We start from the raw sequence: 12,466 nt of genomic DNA, 5'->3' as shown, positions 1-12,466 counted from the left end.
GGGAAGTGGTTGTTTTTGCTCTGGGTGGGGTGGGGGAGGTGGGGGGGTTACAAAGTAGCACTGGTCATTGATACTCTCTCTGTCTCTCTGCCGCTGCTTTGCAGGAGTGGTGCCGGCCAAGAGGAGCCCCAAGCTGGTGGTGAGTACACCACAACTCTCTTCTCCTTCATCTCCTCCCTTCTGCATTTGTTTGTGTTATTCCCCCCGTGCATGCCCACTTCCTACTGGATGGATGTGGGGGCTATTTAAAGAACAAAAGATATGGAGATAAGGAAGACAGGATTCTAATCTCTCCTTTTCTGCTCTCCATCCAGCCTTCCATAGACCTCCCCTGCTACTTTTCTTTTTCCCCACTTTCTTTCTTTGACTCTCTCACCCCCTCACTGTGACCCCCTTTTCCTCTCTCGCAAGCTCTCCATTGCTCCCTCTCCTCTGTATTTTCTCTCTCTTTCTCTCCCTACCCCCTTCCTTCCCTCCATCTCTCCCATGCTGTCATACTTTGAGTGATTTAAGGGTAGCCTGGGTGCCCTGATTGAGTCATTGTAATGGTGTGCAGCTGGTAGGGAGGGCACAGGGTCACGGATGAGGGGAAAGGAGGATGAGGGGAGAGAACCACAGATGAGAGGGATGGGAGGGATGAAAGAGGGGCTGTCTTATACCAGTGGCTCATGTGAGCTCACAGAAACTAGTTGAAATGCACAGAGCCAAGGATGAGGGGAAACGAGATAAGCAATACAAAAGGTATCGATAGAGTGAAGAGGAGAGATTAACAAATGATGATGGAATAAGGGAGATAACTGAAGGGAATGTTGGAGCCATTCTATGGGACTGACTCACATGCTTGATCCCACAGCTACAATAGACAGAGAGGAAGAGAGACAGACTAGCTATCTCAGTACTGGAGCGGTGGGATGGTCTCTCCAGGGACAATCACTTTATTCTGAGGTTTAAAGAGCAAACGCCTCCTCATCTTTACGACTCATCTTAGCCTGATGAGATATCAATACTGGCAGTTAGGAGGCTCCATCACCGCTGTAAATGACACACCCATAGCATCCCCTGGAGCCTCGTCCAGAGGGTAAAGTTGTCGCTAAAAACTGATCTGAGGTCAGTTTTGTGTTCTGCCCACCTACAGTGAGGGAAAAAAGTATTTGATCCCCTGCTTATTTTGTACATTTGCCCACTGACAAAAAATGATCAGTCTATCATTTTAATGGTAGGTTTATTTTAACAGTGAGAGACAGAATAACAACAAAGAAATCCAGAAAAACGTATGTCAAAAATGTTATAAAATGATTTGCATTTTAATGAGGGAAATAAGTATTTGACCCCTCTGCAAAACATGACTTAGTACTTGGTGGCAAAACCCTTGGTGGCAATCATAGAGGTCAGACGTTTCTTGTTGGTGGCCACCAGATTTGCACACATCTCAGGAGGGATTTTGTCCCACTCCTCTTTGCAGATCTTCTCCAAGTCATTAAGGTTTCGAGGCTGACTTTTGGCAACTCGAACCTTCAGCTCCCTTCACAGATTTTCTATGGGATTAAGGTCTGGAGACTGGCTAGGCCACTCCAGGACCTTAATGTGCTTCTTCTTGAGCCACTCCTTTGTTGCCTCGGCCGTGTGTTTTGGGTCATTGTCAAGCTGGAATACCCATCCACGACCCATTTTCAATGCCCTGGCTGAGGGAAGGAGGTTCTCACCCAAGATTTGACGGTACATGGCCCTGTCCATCGTCCCTTTGATGCGGTGAAGTTGTCCTGTCCCCTTAGCAGAAAAACACCCCCAAAGCATAATGTTTCCACCTCCATGTTTGACGGTGGAGATGGTGTTCTTGGGGTCATAGGCAGCATTCCTCCTCCTCCAAACACGGTGAGTTGAGTTGATGCCAAAGAGCTCCATTTTGGTCTCATCTGACAACAACACTTTCACCCAGTTGTCCTCTGAATCATTCAGATGTTCATTGGCAAACTTCAGATGGGCATGTATATGTATTCTTGAGCAGGGGGACCTTGCGGGTGCTGCAGGATTTAAAGTCCTTCACGGCGTGTAGTTCTGGGCTGATTCCTCACCATTCTCATGATCATTCCAACTCCACGAGGTGAGATCTTGCATGGAGCCCCAGGCCGAGGGACATCGACAGTTCTTTTGTGTTTCTTCCATTTGCAAAAAATTGCACCAACTGTTGTCACCTTCTCACCAAGCTGCTTGGCGATGGTCTTGTAGCCCATTCCACTTTATGCATCTGTGGACAGGTGTCTTTTATACAGGTAACAAACTGAGATTAGGAGCACTCCCTTTAAGAGTGTGTTCCTAATCTCAGCTCGTTACCTGTATAAAAGACACCTGGGAGCCAGAAATCTTTCTGATTGAGAGGGGGTCAAATACTTATTTCCCACATTAAAATGCAAATCAATTTTTAACATTTTTGTCATGGGTTTTTCTGGATTTTTGTTGTTCTTATTCTGTCTCTCACTGTTCAAATAAACCTACCATTAAAATTATAGACTGATCATTTCTTTGTCAGTGGGCAAATGTACAAAATCAGCAGGGGATCAAATACTTTTTTCCCTCACTGTATCCTCCTGAGACCGAGCAATTCATTTTTGTCCATTCGTTTTTTGGTCCGTATCTCTAAGGCCATACATGCCAGTGTGTTAGGATGTGTGTGTGTAATTGTGTAATTATAATTTTTGTGAGTTTGATATTCAAAATGTTTCTAATAGATAAATATCTCACATTTCCCAAAAAAAAGACCTGGGAAATTATAAACATTTCCCTCAATGTTGCAGTAATGCAATTCCACGAAATACACATGTGCAGCAGCAGATCGGCAAAAAATAAAATAGTACATTATCCAAACATGTTGTCAGATGGAAGCCTATAACCTAGAGTATTTACTTCACACAAAGTTGTCATAAGTTCAAAGCACACACATAATTGACACTGACAGCCTGCACAGGAGACCAGAATGCAGTTTAGAGCTCTTATCAGAACTGAAAATTCGATCCCAGTCTGTTCCAATCCCAGTGGGCTGAAGCCCGTACACAGGCCTGGTCCGACATCACAGAAATGAAATGAGCCCGAACCCGAAAAAAAGCCAGGTTTCTAGAAACAGTAGTATGTTGATTTAAACCGGTGTTGAGAATAACAAGGTGAAGGCAGGCAGCAGCGGAGTGAGGATATGAAGAAACAGTCATTGGGCCTAGAAAAAGCACAGATAGAGGAAAACTCACCTTAGTTATGATCAACTGAATGATGAAACTATTGGAATAAACTAGGCTAATACAATTGAAGGCATGTATCAAATTCTTGCTTATACTGAAACTCCCAAAGTCAAATACAACCATTACAGTATACGGATTTAATGAAATAGTCATGTGGTCACCTACATTATCATTTTAGCACGCCTTTTTAACTCCTGGTTGGGCACCGTCCCTTATGCGGGACGGACATCCAGCGAAAAATCCTATCGCCTGTCACGATTCCGTAAGGCAGGAGGAAAAGGCAGAGTCAAACGCAGGAGACGTAGTCCAGTTGTGCCGTAGAACGGTATATTTATTTCACCGAAAAAAACACTCGGCGTAACAAAAGGGCATAGGGTGTGCCCAGAGACCACACGGGAACACAGTTAACCCCGAGAAAACAAAGATACGCACGGGGCACAGCCCGGCAAATATAACATTCCTCTAGCGAGAATCCGCTGGGGAAAAATGTGCAAAAAACACAAAACGTTCACAGACCTGCCCGCTGACGAATAAACAATCCCGCACAAAACACAAACCACAAGGAACAAACTAAATACCCCCCCTACTAATTACAGAAACGGAAACAGGTGCGGACTTAAACAGACAAAACACAACGAACACAGAACATAGATCGGTGGCAGCTAGTAGACCGGCGACGACGACCGCCGAGCGCCGCCCGGCCGAGGAGGGGCACCATTTTCTGTGGATACTGTGACATCGCCATTAGCATAACGAAATGTAATATATTTTTTTTTCAAATATAGGACTATGTTATATCGTTTTATAGATACACCTCTCCTGAATCGAACCACGTTGTCCGATTTCAAAAAGGCTTTACAGCAAAAGCAAAACATTAGATTATGTTAGAGGAGTATATCGTAAAAGTAGCCACATAGCCATTTTCCGACCAACCGCATGCATCACAAATAACCAAAAAACAGCTAAATGCAGCACTAACCTTTGACAATCTTCATCAGATGACACCCCTAGGACATCATGTTACACAATACATGCATTCTTTTGTTCGATAAAGTTCATATTTATATATAAAAACAGCATTTTACATCGGCGCGTAACGTTGACTAACTATTTTCCCTCAAATGCATCCGGTGAAACAGCGCTACAATCTACTAAATTACTATTCGAAAACATTTTTAAAATGTAATATTGTTATTCTAAGATTTATAGATGAATATCTCTTGAAAGCACCTGTAATGCCAGATTTAAAACGAACTTTACTGGGTAATCACACTTTGCGATAAAAGGGGATGCGATACTCAGAAAAATAGGCTACCGTTACAGGTCAGCGCCATCTTGGAACAATCGCATATCAAATCTAGTCTTGTATACTATTGTCAATAATCCCTTACCTTTGATTATCTTCATCAGAAAGCACTTCTAGGATTCCAGGTCCACAACAAATGTATTTTCGTTCGGAAAAAGTTAATCCTTTATGTTCCAATAGCTTGTTCTTGTTAGCGCGTTCTGAAGGCTGCACCAAAAGTTCCGTCGTGCGCGGGACTCCACTTTCGAAAAAATGCATTTTTTTTCAATTTAGGTTCGTTCAAACATGTCAAACGTTGTATAACATAAATCTTTAGGGCCTTTTTCAACCAGAGCTCCAATAAGATTCAAGGGGGACGATTGCATTGTGTTTCAAAACGTTTCGAAAGGGGAGGGTAGCCAGGGGCGCCGGCATCATAATGGTGATGGCCCTCTTCTTGTGACCACGTTCCACTGCATCTCATTCATTCAGTTTTCACAGTAGAAGGCTCAAATCACTTTGTAAAGACTGGGGACATCTAGTGGAAGCAATAGGAAGTGCTCAATGAACCATTGCTCACTGTGTGATTTACAGGCAAACTGATGAAGTTGAGTCCGCAATTCAGAATTCCACTTCCTGTTACGATCGGTCTCGGGGTTTTGACTGCCATATGAGTTCTGTTATACTCACAGACACCATTCAAACAGTTTTAGAAACTTTAGGGTGTTTTCTATCCACAAGTATTCATTATATGCATATCCTAGCTTCTGAGTTTGAGTAGGAGGCCGTTTAATATGGGCACAATTTTTTTTCAAAAATCGCTGTAGCGCCCCCTATCCTAGGCGAACGAGAAGAGGTTAATCGGGACAACTCCATCACGCTGCTTTGAGACAAGCATGGATGACTCATCTAGATAAATCACTGAATCTCCGTTTGGATATTTGGTAACAATTAGGCTAGGGAAATGTTAGCTAAGTTGAGGTGAATGCTAATGATCATCTTTATTCTAGTTTGCTCATATATTAGCTGATCAGAACATTTTTGTTAGCGTGTTATACAAGTGGATTTTTCTCATCAATCACATAGTAGCCTGGCCTACTTCCGACCAAAAGCCTGTGACTTGGTGATAATCAATCAGTGTGATTTTGTGTCACAGAATCTGTCTGTACATTTGGTTATTTGATCTATGGCTGGACAGGTGGAAGTGGTAGCTCATTTATTAGTTTGCTCATCTATCACTGATTAGAAACCTTTAGCATGCTATAATGTAGCCTAAATCACTGATTAGAAACATTTAGCATGCTATAATGTAGCCTAAATCACTGATTAGAAACATTTTGCATGCTATAATGTAGCCTAAATCACTGATTAGAAACATTTAGCATGCTATAATGTACCCTAAATCAAGTGTATTGTGTATTGACTCACGTCGTATAGCCTTACTGTATATAACCTTATGTTGAGCCTAGGCTATTTTCCTGTATTCCCAATCCCACTGAAACCCAAAATCGTGACTACTGTCTTGTGTGGAAATTCCTAACTTTATTCTGTAATCCATAGCTTGCATTATCAAAGCAGGTCTCACCTATGCATGTCAAAATACCGTTATAAAATTTACCCCGCTTCTCTGCGCTGTCTCATATTGTAGAATGGCGTCGGAGTGGATAGCTGACATTTTACGTGCTCCTAACCAACTTTGTAACTTATTTTTTAAACTTATTTTGTACATAATGTTGCTGCTACTGTCTCTTACGATCTAAAATAACTTCTGGACATCAGAACAGCAATTGCTCACTTTGAACTGGAAGAATAGTCATGAATTTCCCCGGTTCGACGGCTCGTTCTGTTCACCAGCTCCGGAGGTCTACGTCACCGGCCTTCTAGGAGTCACTGAGCTGGTTCATCACCACCAACCCCGGACTGTCTTGTCTCATTACGCACTCCTGATTCCCCCCCCCCCGCGCCTCTCTTCTATCATTATACGTGACAAGAATAGTTTTTCTTTAATGAGTCTGACGGGAAGGATATACTGCTTTCTCAGGAACGAGCCCAAATCCCTGTCATTTGCGTTAAGTGGGCGGAGGGTTGGGCTGCCTTCTGAGAATTTGTAGGCAAGTGAGTATACTCCCACTGCCATCCGTTCTATTGGCCAACGTGCAATCATTAGGAAATTAAATGGATGACCTACGATCAAGATTATACTACCAACGGAACATTAAAAACTGTAATATCTTATGTTTCACCGAGTTGTGGCTGAACGACGACATGGATAATATAGAGATGGCGGGATTTTCCATGCACCGGCAGGGCAGAGAAGCTACATCTGGTAAGACGAGGGGTGGGGGTGTGTGTCTATTTGTCAATAAGAGCTGGTGCGCAATGTCTAATATTAAAGTAGTCTCGAGGTATTACTCGCCTGAAGTAGAGTACCTTATGATAAGCTGTAGACCACACTATCTACCAAAAGAGTTATCATCTATTTTATTCGTAGCCGTCTATTTACCATCACAAACCATTGCTGGCACTTACACTGCACTCAACCAGCTGTATAAGGACATAAGCAAACAAGAATATTCTCATCCAGAAGTGACGCTCCTAGTGGCCAGGGACTTTAATGCTGGCAAACTTAAATCCGTATTACCTCATTTCTACCAGCATGTCAAATATGCAACCAACTCTAGACCACCTTTACTCCACACACAGAGATGCATACAAAGCTTTCCCCACCCTCTATTTGGCAAATCTGACCATAATTCTATCCTCCTGATTTCTGCTTACAAGCAAAAATTAAAGCAGGAAGTACCAGTGACTCGCTCAATACGGAGGGGTTAGATGACGCGGATGCTATGCTACAGGACTGTTTTGCTAGCACAGACTGGAATTTGTTCCAGGATTCATCAAATGGCATTGAGGAGAATACCACCTCAGTAATCGGCTTCATCAATAAGTGCATTGATGATGTCGTCCCAACAGTGACCGTACGTACATATCCCCACCAGAAGTCATGGATTACAGGCAACATCCGCATCGAGCTAATGGCTAGAGTTGCCGCTTTCAAAGATCGTGACACTAATCCGGACGAGTATAAGAAACAGGAAGCAGGGATATTTGGGATTAGAGATTAACAGGGATATGGCATCAGTCATAGCAGGGGCGTCGCCGATTGAGGTCATGTGACAGGGTGGGGGAGGGGCAGGGCGCTGTACGGGTCAAGAGGGACCAATGGTGACCCTGGTTGGCTGTCACTGTTGATTAGTTTTTCTCAGAGGAAAGCAGGCTTTTCCCCCTTTGTGTTATATCATTGAAATGTCAGGCTGCATGCAACTCTGTGTCAGCCTCTAAGAGCTGTTCTGCCTCTGGTGCTGGGCTTTAAATATGTGTTCAAAGTACACTGCCATATGCAAGAGGGACCCAACTGTCTTGGTGTATTTGCAACTCTCTCTTGATCAAAATGAAGTGTTGGCTTGTAAGTGTGTTTTGTTTCTACTAACAAGATTATTTTGAAATGTGTTAACTCTTCTTTTGATGATTTGTGTTGGTTTTAACATTTTATTAACCATAACAAATATCCTTGAACCGTAAAATGTCTTAATTGAAATAGACACAACTTGATGACATGATTTCCTTGAACTAATCCACAGTTCATTTTGATTAGCTTCTTCAAATGTCCCTTTGTCTTGTCATGTATTCAGTGATTTGTATTGGACTGAATATATGAATTTCAAATCAAAGAAAGTATCTTAACAATAAATGTGTTTACACATAGAACGTAGTGAGTGTATGAATAAAGAGCATGGGTGAAGAAGGCATTGTGGTGCTCATTTGAATTTTGGCTTCAGACCAATGTCTACTTCATACTTAAAACCTATTTTTCTGTGTGTTGGTGTCATAGAAACAATCTCTCCCCCAACACCATTAGACTACAGCTCTAACTGACAGTCACACTCAATTCACTTGGTGTTTCTATGATGTTGACCTTGGATTATTGTTACCTTCTTCTCGCTCTCTACTACCTTCCCTTCTTACTAATCTCTCTTTCTCTCTTTTCTCTCCCCATCTTTCTTATTTCTCTCTTATTCGTCTCTCTCTTTCACCTCACCTCCTCCTCTCGTCTTATCTCTCTCCCTCGTGTTGCACCCTCTCCCCCCCTCCCTCCTCTCTCTCCCTCCCCATTCTGTTCATTCAGCAGCAGCTGGAGAGGAAGGACAGTCAGAGCAGCTCCCAGCACAGTGTGTGCAGCCATCGCAGCACCCACATAGACTCCCCCAGCCACCCCCCTCCAACATGCCCAGTGAGGCCATGGCCCCCCCTCCGGCCGCACCCACTCAGCCGCTGCCTGGCTTGCCTCCGCTGCCCACCCAGGACCCTGGAGATGGCACCATGACCCTCCAGAAGAAGCCAGACCCCTTCAAGATCTGGGCCCAGTCCAGGAGCATGTATGAGAGCAGACGTGAGTACTCAAAATCAAATACTTCATTGTGGTTTATGATGACAACTGATAAAGGTAGGTTCAACAATGTTGCCAAAAAATATTAGATATAATATATGTTTTTATAGATACAGGTACAAACGTTGAGACATTAGTGAAGGAGCCATGTATTTGATCATCCTGTCTGTTGTTTGGTGGGAAGAGAGGAACTTTTCACATTTTTCTGTTTGGAATATACTAGAGAGCGTATCAATTTCTTGAAAGTGTGTGGGTGTTGCATTGAATCCTGGAGGAGAAGCATTGTTGAGTACTTTGTAGGAACAGCTTTGTGTGTGTGTGTGTGTGTGTGTGTGTGTGTGGTATGACTCAAACCTGACTCTATGACAAACGGTGTCTCAAAGAGCTTAGTCTCCTTGAAAAACAGACGTTTCCTGCTCTGTGGTACTATCGACATCTCCTGCAATATGAAGCACCTGCATTTCCAAACACTGTGTAGGTGTGTGTATACTGCCTTGCCACCAGAAGAAGGGGTTAAAAATGAAGGATCACATACATCCTACCTTGCTGACGGCTCAGAATTGAAGTATGGTATATATAATGTTGACCCAAGCTTACGTCATGAGCTATTTCTGTGTTGCTTGTGCAGGAGTACAGGAACACAACTGGAGGTTGACTGTGGTTAATGGATAAGCAGAACCATTTGATAAAAATAATGTGAATGTTTCGGTCAATAGATGTTCTCATCAGCAGGAAACAAGTCTATTGACCAAAACGTTCATTTGATAGTGTGCCGCATACAATACTTTTTTCTCTAAGCATCGGGAGCGATAGAATGTACACCCATTTTGAATTATAACATCTTATTATTAGCATCTGTTCTTAAGGCTCTCCCCCATATCCTTTGCAATCACAGCTCAGGTCTTCTATTATTCATGTGAAGGAGGGAACCACCCCACTTATTTACTATACTCACTACAAGTCTCTTGAGAGAAATGGTTTGTTCTCCAAACAATTGGTCATTCATTCCCATCTCGGGGCAATACAATGACTCCTCGAGAAAAACTGTTATTCTATATTAAAGAGTAATTTACATTGCAACATATACATTAAGGCTGACTGGGGGACAAGCAAGCAGAACTTACTGTAATAGGAATGTAATGTTGTTTTTCTCGATTGCCATTTGCAATTCATAAGCGGCCGGCCGTTGCGTGTCTGATGTCAACAATAATGTGTTTACATGTATGGTGTATTAAAAACGCACCCATCAGAAGAATATGCACATTACGTGTGCACATGCAGCTTGTGTGTTTGTGCGTTCGTGTGTGTGTGTGCGTGTGTGTTAATGGTAGCCTTTTGGGCTGAAGAGTGTAGGTCACTTTCTAAATGTAATCCGTCACAGTTACTAGTTACCTGTTCAAAATTGTAATCAGAAAACGTAACTTTTTGGTTACCCAAACTCAGTAATGTAATCTGATTACTTTTGAATTACTTTCCCCTTAATTAAGAGGCATTAGAAGAAGATCAAAAGGATCCATGAAATACATTTGGTGTGTCATCATAGTGGTCTCTGGCTTATGGTCAGACTCGCTCAAGTGGAACAATCTTAAACTTGTACCTTTTTCAATTCTGAATTGAATGTCATTGAGAAACAGAAAGGTGTCAATGTATTTTTTTCCCACAAACATCCTTTTTCAAAATTACAAAAGTAATCCAAGACATAAACTGGTTTCCCAAAAGTATCTGTAATCTCATCAGATTACATGATTACACTGACTATACTGATTAATATAATCTGTTACTCCCCAACCATAGATGAATGTAAATGACTATGCTAGTTGCCAGCCTGCCTCAGCCTGGGAGTATGTGTGTGTTAGCAGGCGCCTGCGGTGTTGCAGTTCTGGTTAATCAGTGTGTAAAGTAGAGCCAGTAGAATCTAGGTCTGCTGCTGCTGATTAAATATTAACTGGGCCCGGTGAGGGCTGATTTAAGCTCAGCCTGATTGGTATATCTGTTTGATAACCCCTCAAGGAGCCGCAGCCCTCTGCTGTGGAGCTGATCCTACTGTTTGAGTGGGCTGGATTATTAGAATGGGTTGGAGAGTGGGAGGATGAGAGGAACACGCAGACGCATCTCTCTTTTCATGTAGTAGATTGTGGACTGATATCAGCATTATGGTGATCTGTGGTGTTAGTGGTGCCAGGAGATGGCTAAGACAGAGACAGGACTGAGACAGAGCTAGAGATGAGATGATGCTTGGGACCCTCCTGCAGAGAACATTTTGTCTGACGCTTAGAGGCTGCGTGTGTGTGTGTGTGTGTGTGTGTGTGTGTGTGTGTGTGTGTGTGTGTGTGTGTGTGTGTGTGTGTGTGTGTGTGTGTGTGTGTGTGTGTGTGTGTGTGTGTGTGTGTGAGCGCTCTGATCGCTGTGCTAGGGACAGGGATCAGTGGAGGGCTAATGACTTATCCAACACAGACACACACACAGATGCAGAGCTGAGGGCTAATGGAGACTGTGTGGCGGATCAGGAGAAATGGCCCGTGCCCTGTGTTCAGACTTGCCCTGTGGGTGAACAGACTGACACCAAATCGCCTGTGTCCTCACTAGGGCTGTGGAAGTCATGACATTTTATCAGCCAGTTATTGTCATGCAAAAGCCTGCTGGTCTCATGGTAATTGACCATTAATTAACAAAGACACATTTTGCATTTCCAGGCCTCCACACATACAAGCAGTTGATGAGCCCCTTTGGAACACCTACATTTAAAAATATCTAATAAATAAATGTAATACACACCATAACAATACATCCATTATTTATTTTAGGCAAGTCTAAAGAAACATGCGATTAAGAAAATGTATTTCAGAAGAACAGAATATGAGTTGGCCTACTGTATGTTATCTGGCTATGCACTATGCCATAGGCCTTTTCATTTAGCTGACAAGCTATGCTTATAAGTCCCGTGCCGTTATTTTATTTTATATGATTTCATACTAAGAAGAATATAATTGAACTTAGCTGAGTAAAATATAAATATATTTCCCATTACGGAGCAAGTGCGCACATGAAATGGTTATGTTGAGTATAAAATTGATAATTTGAAACAGGTCCTATATGCTAGATTTAGAGTTAATTTGAACTTTAGTTGTCAATGATACAAATCCTAAAATGTCTTAGATATCAAAACATACACTACCGGTCAAAAGTTTTAGAACACCTTGTCGTGTCTTTGGCTATGCCGGATTAAGTGACATGACATGCTATTCTATAAAATAATTTCTCTGTAATTAATATTAACTGATTAAGCTAATCAGGTAAATAATTAACTAGAAAGTCGGGGCACCACGAAATAATGTTTATAGAGCTGTTATCTTCCGAATAAACTCGTAAAGACCTAGTATTTTTTTACATCAATAGCAGTCAATATTTAATCATCACAGTCTCATCTGAAAGTGGTAAATTCTTGGTTATCTTCACGAACCCTGGCTAACAAGTTGAATCAGCAATACAACATTTGGTTTAATTATT

The 12,466-nt window shown here is 42.3% G+C and overlaps 1 pseudogene; it reads left to right on the top strand.

Moving 5' to 3' along the window:
- The window catches only part of LOC106571865 (membrane-associated guanylate kinase, WW and PDZ domain-containing protein 1-like), a 237,494-nt pseudogene that overhangs the window by 201,506 nt on the left and 23,522 nt on the right, over positions 1-12,466 (top strand).

The sequence above is a fragment of the Salmo salar genome, chromosome ssa15, assembly GCF_905237065.1.
Source record: "Salmo salar chromosome ssa15, Ssal_v3.1, whole genome shotgun sequence".
Classification (NCBI taxonomy): Eukaryota; Metazoa; Chordata; class Actinopteri; order Salmoniformes; family Salmonidae; genus Salmo; species Salmo salar.
The sequence above is the reverse complement of the archived record's forward strand: the minus strand, read 5'-3'. Positions and strand labels throughout refer to the sequence as shown.